General features: G+C 36.1%; 1 protein-coding gene across 1 annotated transcript in view; it reads left to right on the top strand.

The window, feature by feature from the left end:
- DOK6 (docking protein 6) overlaps window positions 1–20,078 on the top strand; it is a 435,938-nt gene that overhangs the window by 407,530 nt on the left and 8,330 nt on the right. The window lies entirely within an intron of this gene.

Genomic DNA, 20,078 nt, shown 5'->3' on the forward strand with positions numbered 1-20,078 from the left:
TATTTTGTGTATATTTTCATATAGTGTGAGTGTGTACTACATTTTCTTCATTCATTCATCAGTCAACAGACAATTAGGTTGTTTCCCTATCTTAGCTATTGTGAATAATGTTTAGGCCATGATCTTACCACTACCTAGTATCCTATACTAGTACTTACACTAATACCCCAAATCATAAATACTTTAATGAACAAAAATTGTTATGCTTATATTTTCTGCTACATAGATTTTTATACATGCAAACTTAATCAATCTCTCTAAAATAGCAACTGTCAGGAGAAAGCAAAAAGCAGAATCCCAAATCATTTTTTCTACTAATACACACCAGTGGACTTCAAGCAAGAATCAAGCTGCCTCTGTGCATGGGATCATCTCCACAGGGTGCAGAGATTAATACTAAGAATGAAGAGTAACAGAGACATTTGGCCTTAAACTTGCTATTTTTATATCATGTATCTTCCCATCCAGAAACTTAAAGCAACATCAACATATAAATTTAAACATACAGAATCAATATGAAAATATCATCAGAATGTATTTTTATTAAACTAAAAAGCTAATTCACTCAACAGTTTCTAAATATCAAAATAACATACTCTATACACCATGGAATACTATGCAGCCATCAAAAAGAGTAAGATTTTTATCCTCTGCAGGAACATGGATGGAGCTAGAGGCCATTATCCTTAGCAAACTTAGGCAGGAACAGAAAACCAAATGCTGCATGTTCTCACTTGTAAGTGGGAGCTAAATGATGGGAACACATGGACACATAGAGGGGAACAACAGACACTGAGGCCTATAGAAGGATAGATGGTGGGAGAAGGGAGGGGATCAGGAAGAATAACTAATGGGTACTAGGCTATATACTTGGGTGATGAAATAATCTATACAACAAACCTCTCCATGACAAAAGTTTACGTATGTAACAAACCTGCACATGAACCCCTGAAAATAAAAATTAAATTTAAAAAAAATTAAAATAAAAATTAAATTTAAAAAAAATATTCATTGGCCATTCATGGATTACATTGTCATATTTTTGTTAATACAATCATGTCAACCATGCTATGAAAATTATATATATAGTGGTTAAAATGGTCTAGAATCCTGAGAAAAGTCAATAATTGAAAGTTACCGATAGGACATGCATGTCTGAGTCTCGCCTTCCTGCTCATACTCCCCGCATCATACTTCCTATGTGGGCCCACATTTCTCTGCTTTCTGTTGCACATTCTAACAGCCAGTAACAGATTTCCCTAAAATACATTATGTCTGCATCTTTTCGGTTCAGTTCAAACTGTTGGTTATGGGGGCGGCAGTGAAGGGAATAAAAAGAAGCTCTCTTAACAAAAGAATTCTGATAAGAGATATATTCTCTAGTGAATCATCCTCTGAATGTTAACCATCACCGTTATGAGTAATACACACATCATTATAGGCTATTTACCCTGTAATCTCTTTATTTTCCATCTTTAAAAGTACCCTATTGTGGTATAGGAGTAGTCTCTTGGAGCAATTTTATGGGGCAGCAAATCTTTGAGAACAATTTTCTATATTCAGAATTAAAACACGCTTCACTCTTTTTAACAATGGCTCTAACAGGATAAAAGCTTGATTCTAAAACCACAGGAGTCATTCATTTTATCTTCTTTGTGTCTGTCCTAAAGTAATTTTTCCCCTGTGAAAATCACATGAGCTCTCTGATTTTTTTCCATTTCATATTTATGTTGACAGCATGCTATTTAAAAAAAAAAAAAAATCCTTTGACGACTATTGCCATCAAAACAATAGCAACAACAAAACTCTATGTGTCTTATGAGAAATAATTTAAACAACACTTCTCAGGTAACTGAACTATCTTTACTGGAAATTAATTGTGATTAATAGTTTAATTCGGTCCTGTGAATTTTATTGGTAAGAGGGCCACTTACCTAATTTTCTTTTCTCTAGCGAAAAAAAAATTGTCTGTATTCATTCTTTCTTTCTCATATATCACAAGGTTATTCAGCTCTCCCTATGAAACTATCCAGTTGGTCACTGTAACATAAATTATCTAATTAAGACTTGATATGTATTTCATATCAAGAAAGGATGGCACTGAAACTTAGCAGAGTCTTACTAAATAATGAGTAAATGTCAAATCCAGCAAAAATTTTGAAGGCTCCATCTTTAGCGTGGGAATTGTTAAATATCACTACTTATTGACATTGTCAAGAACTGTGAAGGGCCTGAAATTTTTACCCTACTTGTAAACTAACAAATTAGCCTGCCACAGTTTCATGGATGTTGGCAGAAGACATGATACTGCTGGGTCAGAGACAATGGGCAGTTTATTACTCACAGCAATTGCATTAACTAAAGTATTAGCCTTTTTGATGGTCTCCTGAATCCCAGTTCCCACAAGATGATGCAAAAAGGTTCAGGTGGCACCTGTACATGAAGTAAGTTGTATCACAGGAGGGAAACTACAAGTTTGGGGAGCCCCAATGTTTTATAATAGGCAATAATCCAGCCTGACATTTCCCCCAGAAAAAGACATTATCTTTTTTGTACTGGAATAAACAAATCTTCCTTTGGCTTCAGAGGAAGACCTTTGAAGGCCTATGTTTCTTGACATATCCTCAGAAAGATAATCCAGAACAAGGTAGTCATTGCCTTTGCTCACAACACATGCAGAAAGGCAAAAGACTCATGGAGAACAGTCTATCAGTAAACGTTCTTCATTTTCTCTCTAAATCTACATCGGTTTAGATTTTTAAAAAATACTTTAAATTGTTATACTTGTTGGGACCAGTGGGTTATAATAAAGTTATGAAAGTTTTTAAAAAAGAAATAGTAATTTCCTTATCTCACACTTATACCTATAGCATACATTGACAATCACATTTAGCTTTATAGTATTTTTACATTTTTATTTTATAAAGGATTATCATTTCCCCATGTCAGGACCAGGCTAAATAATTAAAGTACTTTGATTCAACAGGTAATGATTAACAATCAAAAACGTGCAGGGCAAGATGAGACATCTGTACTTTATTTTGTGTTCCATTCTGTGTATACCGGAGTGAGCTGCTGCATCCATTTTTCATAGTTTTATTCATTAATATTTACTGAGTACCTGCTGTGTGCCTGGCATTTCACAAGGCTCCAAAGACACAAAAGTAAATAAGCTTCCTCTTCTCGACTCAGTATAATCTTATAGAGGAGCGACAAAAGCAAGGAAATGAGAGATGAAATAGAGGTACGCAGAGGATGCTAACAGACAGAGTGAAGTGGCTTCCAACTCAGGCTGGGCAGGATGGTGGGGAAGAGCATGTAAGGCTTCCTAGATAAATTCTTTTTTTTTTTTTTTTTTTTTTTTTTTTTGAGACGGAGTCTCGCTCTGTCACCCAGGCTGGAGTGCTGTGGCCGGATCTCAGCTCACTGCAAGCTCCGCCTCCCGGGTTCACGCCATTCTCCTGTCTCAGCCTCCCGGGTAGCTGGGACTACAGGCGCCGCCACGTCGCCCGGCTAGTTTTTTGTAGTTTTTAGTAGAGACGGGGTTTCACCGTGTTAGCCAGGATGGTCTCGATCTCCTGACCTCGTGATCCGCCCGTCTCGGCCTCCCAAAGTGCTGGGATTACAGGCGCGAGCCACCGCGCCCGGTCCCTAGATAAATTCTTAAAGAAAAAAATGGTAATTACCATGGTAGGAGTTGAAGTTCAATTAAGTGTGAGGGCGAGCCTTCCTAGTCAAGAAAGAAGCCCAAGCCACAGCTCAGAGAACCTACTTTTTCTGGAAACTGCGTGTAGTTTCTAAGAGGGCCATTAGAGCAGAGGGTGTCAGGATGGTACTAGAAAGCTGAGGCTGGAGAAGCACATTTCGAACCACAAAGAGTCCTTAGGAGAAGGAGGTGTGTGTGTGTATGTGTGTGTGTATTTTAAAGACGAAGGAATTAATTGTGAAGCAGGGGTATTCTCCATTCTCTTATATCAGCATCTTCCTGGTGCCTTCCTTCTATGACTCTGTACTTTTGTCTCCCATGAGACCCATTTGAGTTGCTTCACTCATCTCTATCAAGGTTCTTCTATGATCATTTCATAGAATTTATATTTGGAAAGAGCTGTCTACAAAAAAAAATAGCATTTACTCTAAAAGTACAATACATTTGCACAAGTCAGAAACTTATGTGACTGAAGATCAAAAGTTATAATCAATTAGATGATGCTAGCAACCTGAGCTGTGTGTGGTGTGTGTTCCAAGAAGAGCAAACAGAAACTTACATCAGACAGCCTTGTTATACTAGTTATTTTTCTTAAAAAAAAAGTTTTTTTGAGACAGGTTCTCCCTCTGTTGCCCAGGCTGGAGTGCAGTGGTGTGATCTCAGCTCACTATAGCCTCAACCCCCTCCTGGGCTCAAGCAGTCCTCCTGCCTGAGCTTCCCAAGTAGCTGAGACCAAGGCATATGCCACCATGTCAACTAATTTTTGTATTTTTTGTAGAGATGAGGTCTCACCATGTTGCCCAGGCTGGTTTCAAACTCCTGAGCTCAAGCGATCCTCCCACCTTGGCCTCCCAAAGTGCTAGGATTACAAGTGATAGCCACTGCACCCAGTGTCCTTTAAATTTTTTAACAAAGATAGTTTATGAACCACTTCAAACCCATTCACTGTCATGACCCCTTTTGATTCCAGGCTGAAGTGTTAATGAACACCCAAATGGTAGCTAATAAAGGAGATTGGTACCACTCTGTCCAGAGAAAGCCACTTTAAATTGAGGCTCTGCAGGACTGAATGAAGTTAAGACTGAGAGAAGTTATACCCAGGGTATGATTCTTTTAGTCTTAGTCTTGAAAAATTACAAATGACCATTCATTTCAACTTCAACTGCTTTTGTACTTAGAAAAATCTCATAATTCAAACTATTTTCCTAAATTTCTTTCTAGTGTTATTTAATGCTTATCTATTTCCTTATTTTTTCAAATTTGATAGAGGTATAGAGACTTGCATGCAGGCTTAGAGACAAAAAGACTCAAACAAACATAAACTGTTTCTGTCTTTGATGTAGTTAAGATTTAGAAAAACTTAATTTATATGATTTACCAATTTGCATTAAGTCAGTGTTATTAATTATGTAAACATACATGGTTTGCATTAAAATACTCTTATCTTCTACTGCAGTAGTGAGAGCACAGGGTGAATTTAGGAACATTAGCCAACCCATTGTCATCAATGTAATCCAAGAACATTGCAAATGGTTTATCAATCATAACTTCTATTCAAGATTTAACTTTCTATTCTATTAAATGGTTATTACCCATAAAACAAAACAGAAACACTAATGTTTCTGACTTTCACAATTATGAAACAAAAGTAACACATAAAGAGATAACAAATGTTTGGGAAAAAATATTCTCATAGTCAAGTACATACGAAATACAAATAATTCAGATTATGCTGTGCTCTTGAAAATCTTGTAACTGTGTGGCATTAAAAAAAAAAAAGCATGATGCTTGCCTTGCACCTTTGCCTGTAAAATATGCTTTTATTTGCAAAATATTGTCCTTTTCCCCAACCACCCAACCACTGTGCTATGTGACAGTGTTAACCTTTGGGGGTCAGTGAAGAGTTTTGAGCTGGTAGCGTGAGTTCCACCGTTACTGTGTGTGTACTTCAGTGTCCTCATCTAAGAATGAGGATAAGAGCACCTCTCCTATAGACCTATCAGGTAGATTAAGTAAATTGACATTGTAAATTGACAGATTAAGTAAATCTGACACTGTTAGTGCTCACTAACCTTTCAGTATTATCATGAGCCCAGCACTCTGCTACTTGATATGTGATTATATTTGACCCAAAGTAAGCTGGTAAGTGCTAGGACTGGCCTTGGCATCTATACTCTCAGCCTTTTCCCTATCCTGTAGGGTTCCATCAGAACATGGACCAGAATATTGTAAAGTAGCAGTTATTCTAAACATACTTTTTTTAGCCAAAACCATTAGTATTTAATATGAAAAATAATTTATAAAAATATATCTCAAATATATTCTTCCAATTAATTAAAAATTAAAGACTAATAAGGGGTTAAGATGACAATTTTTATTGTTGCCTGCTGGTAGAGTGGTACCATGGCTAATAAGAGTTGCTAAACCCACCTAGAAAAGTGTTCTCCTAAAACATTAGGAATGTCAAGAAAAGTCCTTCTTTCTCCTACAATCTTGACTCCATTTTCATGAATCTCAGATCTCTTACTTTCTATTGGGATGGTTACAATACAGTAGAAATATATTGCAATATCCAGTCCAGGAGGTGTTACTAACTAGAAAATTGTTTAGATTTCAGATTTCTAGGCTCTGAAATTATTGCATGGTTTATTCACTGTATAATTCAGACCTTAGAATCATGATCTTAACTGCAATAAATAATTATAGATTTTTCTCAGTAAGAATAAACTTTCTCAATTCCCTACCATACCCAACCCTTCTGGCCCCATTCTTACATAGATCTATGTCCGCAATTCTCAGCTATCCTATTGGATGCTAGAGGATTACTAATTTGCTGCAGAAAATGGAGAATTGTTACTAAATCTTGGGAAACGCAAATAAAACCAGAAGCTTCTTTTTATCTCTGTACTAGTCTTGCATTAAAAAAATGTTTGATCTAGGGATAAATTGTTACCCATCAGATATAGTATGGTGGAAACAGAGTTGAAAACAGCTACTTGGTAGTCCCATTGAGTGAGCTTCCAAACCATAAATCTGATCCAATCACTCACTTTCTTAAAATCATTCAAAAGTTTCCTATCACCTATTAGAAAAAATTATCCAATCTGTTTGGTAGAGTATAACAAACTTTCCATGACTGGTTCCCTCTCCATTCCCAATCTCATCTGCTTCTACTTGCCATTTGGATTTGGGCCTAATTCATAATGGTGAAACATAAAAATTTTAAAGCCATGACCATGTGAGCATTGTAGCCTTATAAGAGTGACAAAGGGAGGTATTTACAAATATAAAAAGTCAAAATTTTGTTCCTGATGATCAGAATGCTTCCCAGATCTCTGAAAAATTAATCTAATCAGTTATCAGAAAGAAAAGCCCTAGGCAAACTTCTTCTTTAGTAATTCATTTTGATAATTATATATTAAACTTCTAGAAAGTAAGATGAAAATTCAGATCCTTATCAAGTTAAGCAAATTTTTTAACACATCTCGTTGAAGTCATTTCAGAAGTCCTTGGACTAAATGCAAGCTTAACCTTATATCTACCACAGAATAAAATTGTGCTACATTATATGAATGCCTGATAGTAAATTTTAAATAATTTCATGATGTTTCTCATGTGTAGTCTGAACTTTCTGCATACTGACTCCTCTGTAAATGTACGTAACATTCAAAATTTCTTTTGTAACAAATCTTTAAGTATATATTGTGCAGAGACGTCTCATTCTCATGAAAATGTGTTTTCTTGCATTCATTTAAATTTTTAGAAAAGAATTGTAGCAAAATTTTCAAGTTTTTTCTTAATATATCATTTAAGGACTATAAACTTATATGTATTATTCTTGTTATTGATTTATAGGACATAAATGTGATGTTTCAGTAAATTTCTTTAAATAGCTCACTTTAGAGTTCAGATCTCTATCTAAACGGGGAACACTGTACTTCATCATCCTAAATAGTTCCTTGATTATTAAAACTCTCTAATAATATGTTCAGAAATGAAAACAAAGATACTTCAATATAATATTGTTTAGAACTGAGCCTTTGAAAATAGCAATGAAATATTTATAGTTTAAAAACTAAATACCTGAATTTTTCATTATGAAATATTTTCCCATTCCTCTTGTTAATCAACATTAGTAAATTTTTATTTCATGTATTCTCCCGTCTTTATATAATGTTTTCACTTAGATTATGCCATTTTAACATTTACCATTTTACTGTCTGTCACAGATTGCTTATAAACTTCATAATTATTCAAATGAATTATCTATTTGCTAATGATAAAGAATTCACCTAAGCTTGCAAAGAGATCGCAGTTGTAGAAAATTAGTATCTCACTAGGTAATTACTATAATTAAAATACAAGAGAAATTAAATGCAAGCAACAGAAACAAATAAATGCTTCATTGACTAAAATAAGATATATAAGACTATTTTTATTATGGAGAATTTATAAAATAGCTATTAAAATATAATTCCATTTGAATCCAATTAAACCATCTTCAAGACAAATCAAATTATTATAAACTACGTTATATTCACTATTTTTTAGTGTTTGGATATTGTTGCTAACCCACCAGTCTTTTTATAACTGTGGGCTGAGCACTACGTAACATTAAATGATATGCAGTTTTCCCATTCAAATATTTCGATCTAAGTTTTAAAGATATAAGTAAAGAATAGTTGCATGTCCACTTACGAGATAAACAAAAAAGAACCACAGCTTTGAGATGAAAGTCCCATTATTAATAGCAATACATTGATGTATTATATATATAATATATATATAATGTATGTATACATAATATTTATAATATATTATATATATAATGTATGAATGTTAGAGAAAGGAGAGGGAGGGAGTGAAGGGAGAAGGGGAATAAAAGCCTTTACAAATTAACATTTGGGTAATAGAATGTTTTTTAATTCCGTAAATCTCACAGATGAGGTTAAAGAAATCACAAATCTCCCACATAGTAAAGCAGCAAAAAGGAGAGTGAAAATAGACAAGATTAGAAAAGCACCAGATCAGTACAGCACTTGAATATATAATTAAGAAATGATCCAGAAAAAGAGAATAGAGGTGGAAAAGAGGGAGAGAACACGGAGAAATGGAAGGAAATAATTAACAAGAAATTATTTTAATAATTCCAAATATTTCTTGGAAATAAGAGACTTTGGTTCCTTAATTTAAAAAAAAAAAAATACAGCTTTTCATCATGAAGCCTAAAACACTGGAAACAAAGAGCAGTTTTTTAAAATTCTAAACAGGATAAAACCTAACTCTATTGTAATATACTATTATTCTGTACCATTATGTACTAACTCATTTAATACATGATTCTATTAGTAGAAACTATCCTGATTGCCATTGTACAGCTGAGGAACTTGAGGGAAAGAGTAAAGAACTTTCTGGATGTCACCAGCTAGTAAGTAGTGGAGCTGGAAGTCAAACCAAGTTTTTTTTTTTAGAGTTTATACTATTAGCCATTACACAATACAGGAATCCTTAATTTATGGTGAGAACCATGATAAATTCCCAATGAATTAAAGAGCTAAAGTTAGAAGAAATGTATGAAAGTATTAAGAAGAAAGTAGGAGAAAACATTTTAATATTACTGCAGTGAAGAAAGACTTGTTATCAAGACACAAAACCTAGAAAACACAAAGACAGATTTGACCACAAAAAATTAAATACTTTATGTAGGAAAAAAAAGAAATTAACTAAACAATGAAATGCAATTTTTTGTATTCAACTTGGAAAAAAGATTTTTAAAAATCTAATAATATTCTTATCTTTCTAATGTTAAGAAAGAAAGTACTTTTATATCCGTTAGGTGGGAATGTAAATTAGTGCAATGCAGTTTGACAGTTTACATCAGAAACCTAGTGCCATATAACAGCCATTAAATTAAAAAATAATTTTTTGACAATTTGAAGAATCAGAAATTGAATGTCATATTTAATCATTGTATGTAATTTTAAGCCAAATTATATAATTTCACAAACAAGTGCAAATACCTCCCAGAGTAAAGGCCAAGAAAATAATTGTTCCAACGTCCAAACCCACTAAGTTGTATTACATTAATTATGTTCAGTTTTTGTTACCAATTATACCTCAATGAAGCTGGAAGAAAAAAAATCCCTAGAAAAAGAAAAGATGTCATGAATTAATGTCTCCTGATTCATTTTGATTTTTATCTTGTTACAGACTGACTTTATCCCCCCAAAAATACATAGGTTGACTCCCCAAACCCACATATGACTGTATTTAAAGATAAGATATTTAAAGAGATAAGTAAGGTAAAATGAGGTCATATGGGTAGAACCTCATCTGATACAACTGGTGTTCTTATAAGAAAAAGAAACTAGGACACTGACATGCTCACACACAGAGGAAAGGCCATGTGAGGACACAACAAGAAGATGGCCATCTGCAAACCAAGGAAAGAGGCCTCAGAAGAAAGCAACCCTGCCAACACCTTGATCTTGGACTTCCTGCCTATAAAACTTCAAGAAAACAATTGTAGCTGAAGCTACCCAATCTGTGGCGTTTTATTATGGCAGCCCCAGCAGACTAAGACATAGCTTTACTTGTTTGAATTGTTTTTTGTTCTTCAGCAACACACTTCATGATTTTGAAGGTACGTGAACCAAGTCTTAATGCATTGAGTTGTGAAAATTAATATTACTTCTTCTCTGAAACTGTGCTGTATCCTAAAGTGATCCATGTGTTTAAAGGGCTTCTATAAGGAAACGTAGAACATGTTAAAGGCAATGCTTTGGCTTCTGTTTCCAGGAAACCTAGGTCTGACTTCTTCTGCACTGTCGTGCTAGGCAAATTGCTAAATACCTCTAGGCTTCCAATTTATTTTTTTCCCACATGTAAAGCGAAGATATGTGTATGAGTAAGGGTTTTCCAGAGAAATACAACCAGTAGGATACATATAGATGTATAAGAGGAAATCTATTATGGGAATTGGCTCACCTTATTATGGAGGCCAAGAAGTTCCATGATCTGCCATCTGCAAGCTGGAGACCTGAAGTAGTGTGACACAGTCCGAGTCTGAAGGCCTGAGAACCAGGAAAGCCAATGGTGTAAATCCCGTAGTCCAAAGGCCCAGAGCTCTGATGTCTGAGGGCAGAAGAAAATGGACGTTTCAGTTCAAACAGTTAGAAAATGTGCCATTCCTCCTTTTTCTGTTCTATCCAAATGGACTGGATGATGCCCGCCCATATTGGTGAGGGCAGATTTTCTTTACTTAGTCTACTGATTCAGATGCTAACCTTCCCTCAAATACCTACACAGACACACTCAGAAATAATGTTTCACCAGCTATCTGGGCATTCTTTAACCAATTCCTGTTGACACATAAAAGCCGTCACAATATGCAATCTCACTGTACAGAGTTGATATGAGGATTTTTAAAAATATGATTTCTAAGGTACTTAGTACTGGATCTACATGAAATATATGCTCAGTGAACAGTGGTTATTATATTATGGCTTTTCCACATCACTGTCTTTATGGATTAAAACCATTGATCTTCAGTCCCCATTTCTCAAATGTGCTGAACATGAGCCTGAACACCCCCAACAAATCTATTTAAGGTCACGAAGCTGAGACCCTGAGATCTCCAGAGGAATTTCAGAAGCACTCTAGGAGAGCACAATGATCAAACCATAACCATAATAGTCTGGTTTGACTTATAATGAAAACAAATTGAATAAAATTCAGATACAGTTTATAGAAAAGATGTTGGCAATAAGTCCTAGTATTTCTAAGCATAATTAATATATGTTGATTTTGTATCCTGCAACTTTAGTAAGTTTATGTATCACCTCTAAGAGTTTTTTGGTGGAGTCTTTAGATTTTTCTAAATACAAGATCATAACACCTTCAAACTAGGATACTTTGACTTCTTTTACAACTTGGATGCCCTTTATTTCTTTATTTTGCATAATTGCTCTGACTAGGACTTCTAGTACTATGTTGAATAAAAGTGGTAAAAGTGGGCATTCTTATTTTGTTCCAGTTCTTAGTGGAAAGGCTTTCAATTTTTCCCCATTCTGTATGAAATTCGCTGTGGGTTTGTCAAAAATAGCCCTTATTCAGTTGAGATATGTTCCCTTTACACCCAATTCATTGAGGGTTTTTATAATGAAGGGATGTGGAATTTTATCAAGTGCTTCTATAGCATCTATTAAAATGATCATCTAGTTTTAGTTTTAGTCCTTGATTTTGTTGATGTAATGTACCATGTTTATTGCTTGTTAAACCATCCTTGCATCCTGAGGAGGAATCCCACTTGATTAAGGTGAATGATGTCTTTAATGTGTTGTTTAATTCTATTTGCTACTATTTTGTTGAGAATTTTTGAATCTATGTTCATCAGAGATATTGGCCTGTAGTTTTCTCTTTTTTTCTATCTTTATCTAGTTTTAGTATCAGAGTCATACTTGCCTCATAGAGTAGGTTTGGAAATATTATCTCCTCTTCAATTTTTTGAAATAGTTTGAGTAAAACTGGTATTAGTTCTTTACATATTAGGCAAAAGTTAGCAGTGATTCCACTAGGTCCTGGGCTTTTCGTTGGTGGAAGACTTTTATTACTCCTTCAATCTCATTACTCATATGGCCTGTCAGCAGTTTTTCTATACATGAACAGCAAACAATCTGAAAAAAAAAAAAAAAAAGACAGCAATTTCATTCACAATGGCTATGAAATATAAAGAAAACAATTTCATTTACAACAGCTATTAATACAAATATAATACCTAAGAATAAATTTAATCAAAGAAGTCAAACATCTTTACAACAAGGAACACTACAAAATACTGATGAAAGAAATTGAAGAGTAAAAAAAAATTGAAAGATATTCCATGTTCATGGATTGGAAGAATAAATATTGTTCAAATGTCCATACTACCCAAAGCAATCTACAGATTTGAAGCAATCCATATCAAAATACCAATAACATTCTTCACAGAAGTAGAAAAGACAATTCTAAAATTCACATGGTACCACAAAAGACCCCAAATAACGAAAGATATCCTGAGCAAAAAGAACAAAGCTGGAGACATCACACTATCCAATTTCAAATTAAACTACAGTGATATAGTAACAAAAACAGCATGGTACTGGCAAAAAACAGAAACACAGAACAATGGAAAGAGTTGAGAACCCAGACATAAATCCACGCGCTTAACAGCCAACTCATTTTTAACAAAGATGCAGACAGCATACCTTAAAGAAAGGACAGTCTGCTTAATAAATGGTGCCAAGAAAATGGTTATTTATACACAGAATTAAACTAGATTCCCATCTTTCACCACATATAAAACTCAAAATGGAGTAAAGATTTAAATTTAATACCTAAAACTTGAGACTCTTAAAAGAAAATATTGGGGAAATGCTACAGGACATTGGTCTGGACAAAGATTTTGGGGAGTAAGACCACAAAAGTACAGGAAACAAAAGCAAAATAGACACATGGTATTATATCATGCTAAAAAGCTTCTGCACAGCAAAGGGAAAAAAAGCTAACAAATCAATGGGATGACCTAAAGAATGGGAGAAGATATTCCTAAACTATTGATTTGAGTAAGAATTAATAACCAGAATATACAAATAACTTAAACAACTCAGTAGCAAAAAAAGCAAAATGTAACAATAAGCAAACTCCTGAATAGACATTTCTCAAAATAAGATATACAAGTGGCAAACAGATACATGTATATATATATATATATATATATATATATATATATATATATAAGCTCAACATAACTAATCATTAGAGAAATGCAGATCACAACTACAATGGGATATCATCTCACCCCATTTAGACTGTTATTATCAAAAAGACAAAAAATAACATGCCGTCAAAGATGTGGAAAAGCGGAACGCTCACATAGTGTTGGTGAGAATGTTAAGTAGTACAGCTATTATGGAAAATAAAATGGAGATTTCTCAAAAAAAAAACAAAAGTAGAACTGTCATATGATCCAGCAATCCCATTCTAGGTACATATCCAAAAGAAAGGAAATTAGTATGTCAAAGAGATATTTGCATTCCCATGTTTATTGCAGCACCATTTACAATAGCCAAGATATAGAATCAACCTATGTCCATAAACAGATGAATGGATAAAGAAAATGTACATATACATGATGGAATGCTATTCAGCCATAAGAAAGAATGAGATCCTGTCATTTCCAGTGATATGGATGGAACTAGGGTCATTATGTTAAGTGAAATAAGCCAGGCACAAAAAGACAACTATACAAGTTCTCACTCATATGTGAGAGCTGAAAAAGTGGATCTCATGGAGATAGAGAGTAGAATGGTGGTTTCTAGAGGTTGGGAAGGGAAAGGGGGAAAAGGAGATGAAGTGAAGTTAGTTAATGGAAGCAAAAATACAGTTAGAAGGAATAAGTTTCAATATTCCATAATATAGTAGATATTATAGTTAACAATAATTTATTGTATTTTTCAAAATAGCTGGAAGAGAAGGACTCCACCACACAAAAAGAGATAAATGTTTGAGATGATGAATATCCCAATTACCCTGACTTGATCATTACACATTCTATACATGTTTCAGAACATCATGTGTTCTCTCAAAATATATGCAACTGTAATCGATTAATAAAAAATATACAAATATACATTTAAATAATAAGTTTATTTATTACAAGATATTGTAGAGAGCCCTGGGTTGCTTCTACTTCCGGTCTGGTTTTCACATTTACTTAACTGCCCAATTATTAGATACTCTGTATGTATTAGTCAATTTTCACAATGCTATAAAGACATACCCAAGACTGGGTAAGTTATAGAGAGAAGAGATTTAATTGACTCACAGTTTTCCATGGCTGCGGAGGCCTCAGGAAAGTTACAATCATGGCGGAAGGGAAAGAGTCACGTCTTCCATGACCACAGTCAAGAGAGAGCAAATGAGCAAAACAGGAACTTGCCAAACACTTATAAAACCATTAGCTCTCATGAGAACTCACCCACTATCACAAGAACAGCATAGAGGAAACGAACCCCACAATCCAGTCACCTCCTATCAAGTCTCTCCCTCAACACCTGGGGATTACAATTCAAGATGAGATTTGGGTAAGGACATAAAGCCTAACCATATCACCATAAGAAGCTTCTGGCCCCCAACTCATTGCAGTCAGAGCCCGTGGAATAAATGGGCTGTCTTCTGTATGCAAGTCCTTCCTTCCATTCTGTCCTCCACCCTCCATCCATGCTTACGTCTGCAGCCTGCCCGCTCCTTTTTCCTCTAATGACTAGAAGCTACTTGTTAAAGGATGACAGGGTCTCCTCTGTGTCTATCTAGGCCCAACTGTTAATGCTTTGACTCTGGGCTGCTTGTGTCCTCATCAGATGACTTTGTTACTTATTTAACACATTGTTTGTTGTTTTGTTTTGTTATTTATAGGGACAATACCCTTTTATCTCCCCCAGATTCTAACAAAGTAATAAAACACATACATTCAAACTATTAAATAGCTTTACCAGGACCACTGTCTTTTACTAATTAATACTGCAAGTTTTATGCTTTGGGATCTTTCTGACTTTCTACAAAAACAATTTCCTTCATAGTGTATATCAAGAATAAAATCAGTGTTATTAAGATAAAAATTCAGAGGTTAGCCAAAAGGGAACCCTTGTTGGTAACTGTGTGTAAGCAACAACACATTTCTTAATTCCTCAGGAAGGAGAAGATATTCACTATGTGCTGTCAGTCTCCATTTTTTCTTCCATTCATAATGTGAATCTTTGGTTTTGCATTTCAATTTGATTGTTGTTTTCTACTGAATTTGTGCTCCTTCTAGTTCATTACTAGTTTGGATTTTTATGACACAGCAGAGAAACTTCTTTTTAAGACTAGAGTAGTTTTGCTTTTATTGTGTGATAGTCTTGAGTTCCTGGAATTAGAGAGAGGGTCATATAATTTTGGCAGAATGAAGCGAATTTTTTAAATGGTCTCTGTAGCCAATATATTTTCTTATTGATGGAATGGGACTACATTTCCAGGGCGTGTATACATACCCTAGTGAGAAACTGGTGGGTGTGGTGGTACGAGTGTCATTTCAGAGTATACTTGAACTACAAGATAAATGTGATATTTTTTTCCCCCTAGATTGTCAACATTACCTAGATATATGGGTAGAAAATAGTATTTTCTATTAAAACAAACATGAATACACAATAGATTAGTAAAGGTAAGAAGACTTTTAAAATAAGTCAATAACCATTAGCAATTTTATTGCTTTTAAATTGTAGCATCCCTCAGATTCCAAAGGTACATATTGGCCTTATTTGTCTTTAGTGGGTGATCTGGAGGAAAAGTTTAGGGAACATTTAACTAGAGTCCTTGTATAGTGTGATGAGCAAGTCTGTTGCATCAGGTTTTTAATTTAAGCCACAAAGTTGATTTTTATTTTGTTTTGCTTCCATCAACACTGCCTAGGGGCATAATTCAAATGAACATTGAAAATGCTTAATTATTTCCCTCTTTTATTCTCATACTCATTGTTGCCAAAATCAGACAGCATTTACAAAACCTTCACGTATAGAGTACTGATTGAGGTATGCTATTTTTGTAATATGTATTAAATAGCATCATTTGTGAATTATCTGTAAAGAAATGGTTGCAGTAAGAAAAATCATAATTCAAATTCTAATTAGACTAGAACTTCTTCACAGAAGAGGTGAAGAAAGCGATGCTGACCTTGAGGGGGAAAATATTCTAAGTATGTCATAGTGAATGTCTTAGTCTTTTTTGTGTTGCTATAACAGAATGCCACAGACTAGGTAATTAATAAGAAAAGAAATGTATTTATTACAGTTCTGGAGACCGGGAAGTCCAATACTGAGGGGCCCACATCTAGTGAGGTCCTTCTTCTTGCATCATCCTCTGGTGGAAGGCTGAGGGGCAAGACGGGATGAGACAGCAAGAAGGAGCAGAACTCACTTTTATAGCAAAGCCACTTCTGTGATAACCCACTTCTGTGGCAATGAAATTAACATATTCATGATGATAGAGCCCTCATGACCTAATTACCTCTTATTAGGCCCCAGTGCCCAACACTGTTGCATTGAAAATTAAGCTCTCAACACATGAACTTTGGAGGACAAATTTGAACCATACCAGTGAGGGACAGCATATTGAGATGGTGGAGAAAGCATAGGTGTTCAGCAAAAAAAAAGTGCAAGAATATCACCCCTTTAGGGCAGAAAAAAAAAATTAACATTTATTGCATATCTGTCATACTAGGTGTCTTCTATATGTTGTTTCATTTAAATCCTGAAAATACCTTGGGAAACTATATTTTCCCCATGCAGAAAAAATGAGGCTCCAGAAGGCGTGGAAGAACTCAAGTCTGTCTGTTTCAAAAGCCCATGGTAGTGGGGGAGTTTGCACACCGTGCAGGGGAAGCTATTTGTGATGATTGAAGTGATGTGTACAGTTTTATAACTTGCTCTTCTAAGCCCCGTTGGCTGTCTTCTGTGACCCGGCATAGCACTGGCTGTATGGATTCTCGATTTGATGTTTATTGTTGTCTGTGTTTGACCATCGTTCAGAACAGCATGTGTACTCTAGAAGTCATGCTTCCATACTTTGTCTTTCCTGTGGAGCCTTGAATTATTTTAATAGATGATTGTTAATCGCATGATTGACTTTTTACATCTAAGATTCTAGGATTTAAAAAACCGTGTTAATAGGCAAAGTCTATTTTGAATTTTCAACTTAAGCTTCAGTTCTCAGCCCACAAGTAGTGTGAATTAAAGATGCTTCAGCATTTGTTCTCTTTCAGATATGTCTAAAACTTTTTTAAAAAATAACAGGACAAAACCAAGGCCAGGAGCATTATCTTAATTTTAGACTTTCTAGCTGTCTTATGCTGATAAATGCCAGTATCTCCAATTACAGAAACTATGAATTATCATGTAGAGTCAATGGTAAGATGAGACAAAATCATCAAAACTTTTAAGTGCTTTTTCCCGTATCAGCTTAGTGTATCAGAACTTTGTCATTTCTTCATGCCAGAATGCCACCTCCTTAGGGAGCCTTTGCTGACCTCCCTAGTTACCAATCCTGCTTGGAGACCACCATGACATGATGGTAGCACTTAGCATGGATTAATTCATTGATTTAATACTCAAAAGGATCATAGAAGCTAAGTGCCACTATATCATCCAGAATTTTTAGACAAGGAAACTGAGAAACCAAGAGATGAAGTAATTCCATTAAGATGGGTTACAGGCTAGGAAGTAGCAGAGGCAACATATATACCTGGTGTTCTAGCTCCAGAGATCCTACCTCTAACCTCTAATCACTCCCTTAAACCCTCCCCTAGCCCCTCCTCTAGAGTCTCCCCCTGCTCCTCCCCCTTCCCTAATCCCTTCACTAGCTGCTCCCCTAACTCATCGCCTAGTTCCTCCCCTAACTCCTCCTGCAGCCCCTCCCCTAGTTATTTTCATGACTGCTTCTTTCCCTAGCCCCTCCATTAGCTCCTCTTTCCCTAGCCCCTACCTTAACTCCTTCCTTAGTCCCTCTAACTCCTCCCCAAGCCTCACCCCTAGATTCTCCCCTAACTCCTCCCCTAACTCCACTCCTAGTCTCTCCGTAGCTCCACTCCTACTCTGTCCCTAACTCCTCCTCTAGCTCCTCCCCATCCCCTCCCGTATCCCTCCTCTAGTCCCTCCTCTAGTCTCTCCCCAGCTCTTCCAGTCTCTCCCTAATTCCTCCTCTAGCTTCTCCCCAGTCTCATCTCCTTAGCTCCTCCCCTAGTCTCTCTCTAACTCTTCTCCTAGCCCCTCCCCTAGTCTCTCCCTAGCCCCTCCCATAACTCCTCCTTTAGCCCCTCCCCTAGTCTATCCCATAACTCCTCCCAGTCTCTCCCTAGCCCCTTCCCCTGGTCCCACCCCTAACCCCTCTCCCAGCTTCTTCCCTAATCACTACCTTAACCCATCCTTTAATTCTCTTGACTCCTCCCCTCCTCTGTCCTGCTTCATTTTTCCTTCGCTATATCATCAGGGTCTTGCTGAAATTAAAAGAACTTGAGGAGGAGGCTGCTTAAAGAGCTGGGGGAACCGATGAGAAAATGCGGGCATGTGCAACAGCAGGAAGCATCACTACCCTCAGGCCTGCAAGCCAGGCGAGGAGAGCAGGGCAGGATCCTGGGAGAGAGGGAAGGGAGGGACTAGTAGAGCCTCCAGGTGCTGTGGGGCAGAAAGTTCTGGAAACTCAGAGGACTGGCTCCGGCAGAGCCAGGGGTGTGGGGCAGGAGGTGCGAGGGAAAAGCCCCTCTTCTCTTTGATCCACTCTTGGTGAGCCTGGGGGGCTTTCCTTGATGTGGACAGCAACAGAATCCAAGACATTGTGAATCTAAAATAACTTTTTTAAATGCAAGATTTTTCTCCCAGTATTTTGACGTTTAAGTGTTTCTACCACTAAGTGGTTAAGTGGTTCCGTTTTAATTAGCCTTTTACTACCCAGTTCATTTGCGTTTCCTCCCTGCATACCAAGCTTCCCACACTGAGAGAGTATTTTCCACGTCGCCAAACACACCTGGCAATAAAACAGGCTTAAAGCGAGTGACATTGCCAAGGACAGAGCCACCTGAGGAGCCTGACACAGAGATGGTCGGTGCTCGGCGTTAACAGATTGTCTTCTCTGTGTTCCTCGTCCAAGCGATCGGATAACACACAAATCAGACTCAGCACAGCCCCTTCTTTGGGTAAAACAGAAACTCTGAAAGAGCGTGACTTACTACATCTATTTTTCTTCTCCCTCTAAGCTCATCCATTAGATACAAATCATTCTCATGTATGAAGAATAATTGCTGGCTTAAAAAGGATGAGGGGGAAAAAAACAAATAAATAAAGATGAGGAAACGACTGGAAAGTTCATCGGAAGCCTTAGTTAGCATGCATGCATGCATTTCTCTGTACTTTGTTAGCATTCTGAAAAGTTTTCGGTAATCACTTCTGTTTTTGGTTTGCAATAGACTATTTCTCATGGCAGGGGTGCAGCTGAACAACCAAAAGCATAGACAGAATTTTCTTTAAATGTATTTTGTGTGGAATTTAACTTTTAGGCCATTTTGGTAACCATTGAGCTTAATTGTTTGGGTTAACCATATCATGAAGTGATTTCAGTGATGGTGACACACACCCGCTGGGATAAGTCAGAATCTCTACCTCTATCATTGTAAAAGCTCTTTTCCTGATAATTGATGGTTACTGGTTAGGGTAAAGCACAGCTTGCCTGTTCCCAGAGATTTTAAGAAAGTGTGTAATTTTCTTGTGTATACTGAAATTGAGCATAAAGGAAAAGAAAGCAGCTT

This window comes from Rhinopithecus roxellana, chromosome 21, assembly GCF_007565055.1.
Source record: "Rhinopithecus roxellana isolate Shanxi Qingling chromosome 21, ASM756505v1, whole genome shotgun sequence".
In the NCBI taxonomy this organism is placed as follows: Eukaryota; Metazoa; Chordata; class Mammalia; order Primates; family Cercopithecidae; genus Rhinopithecus; species Rhinopithecus roxellana.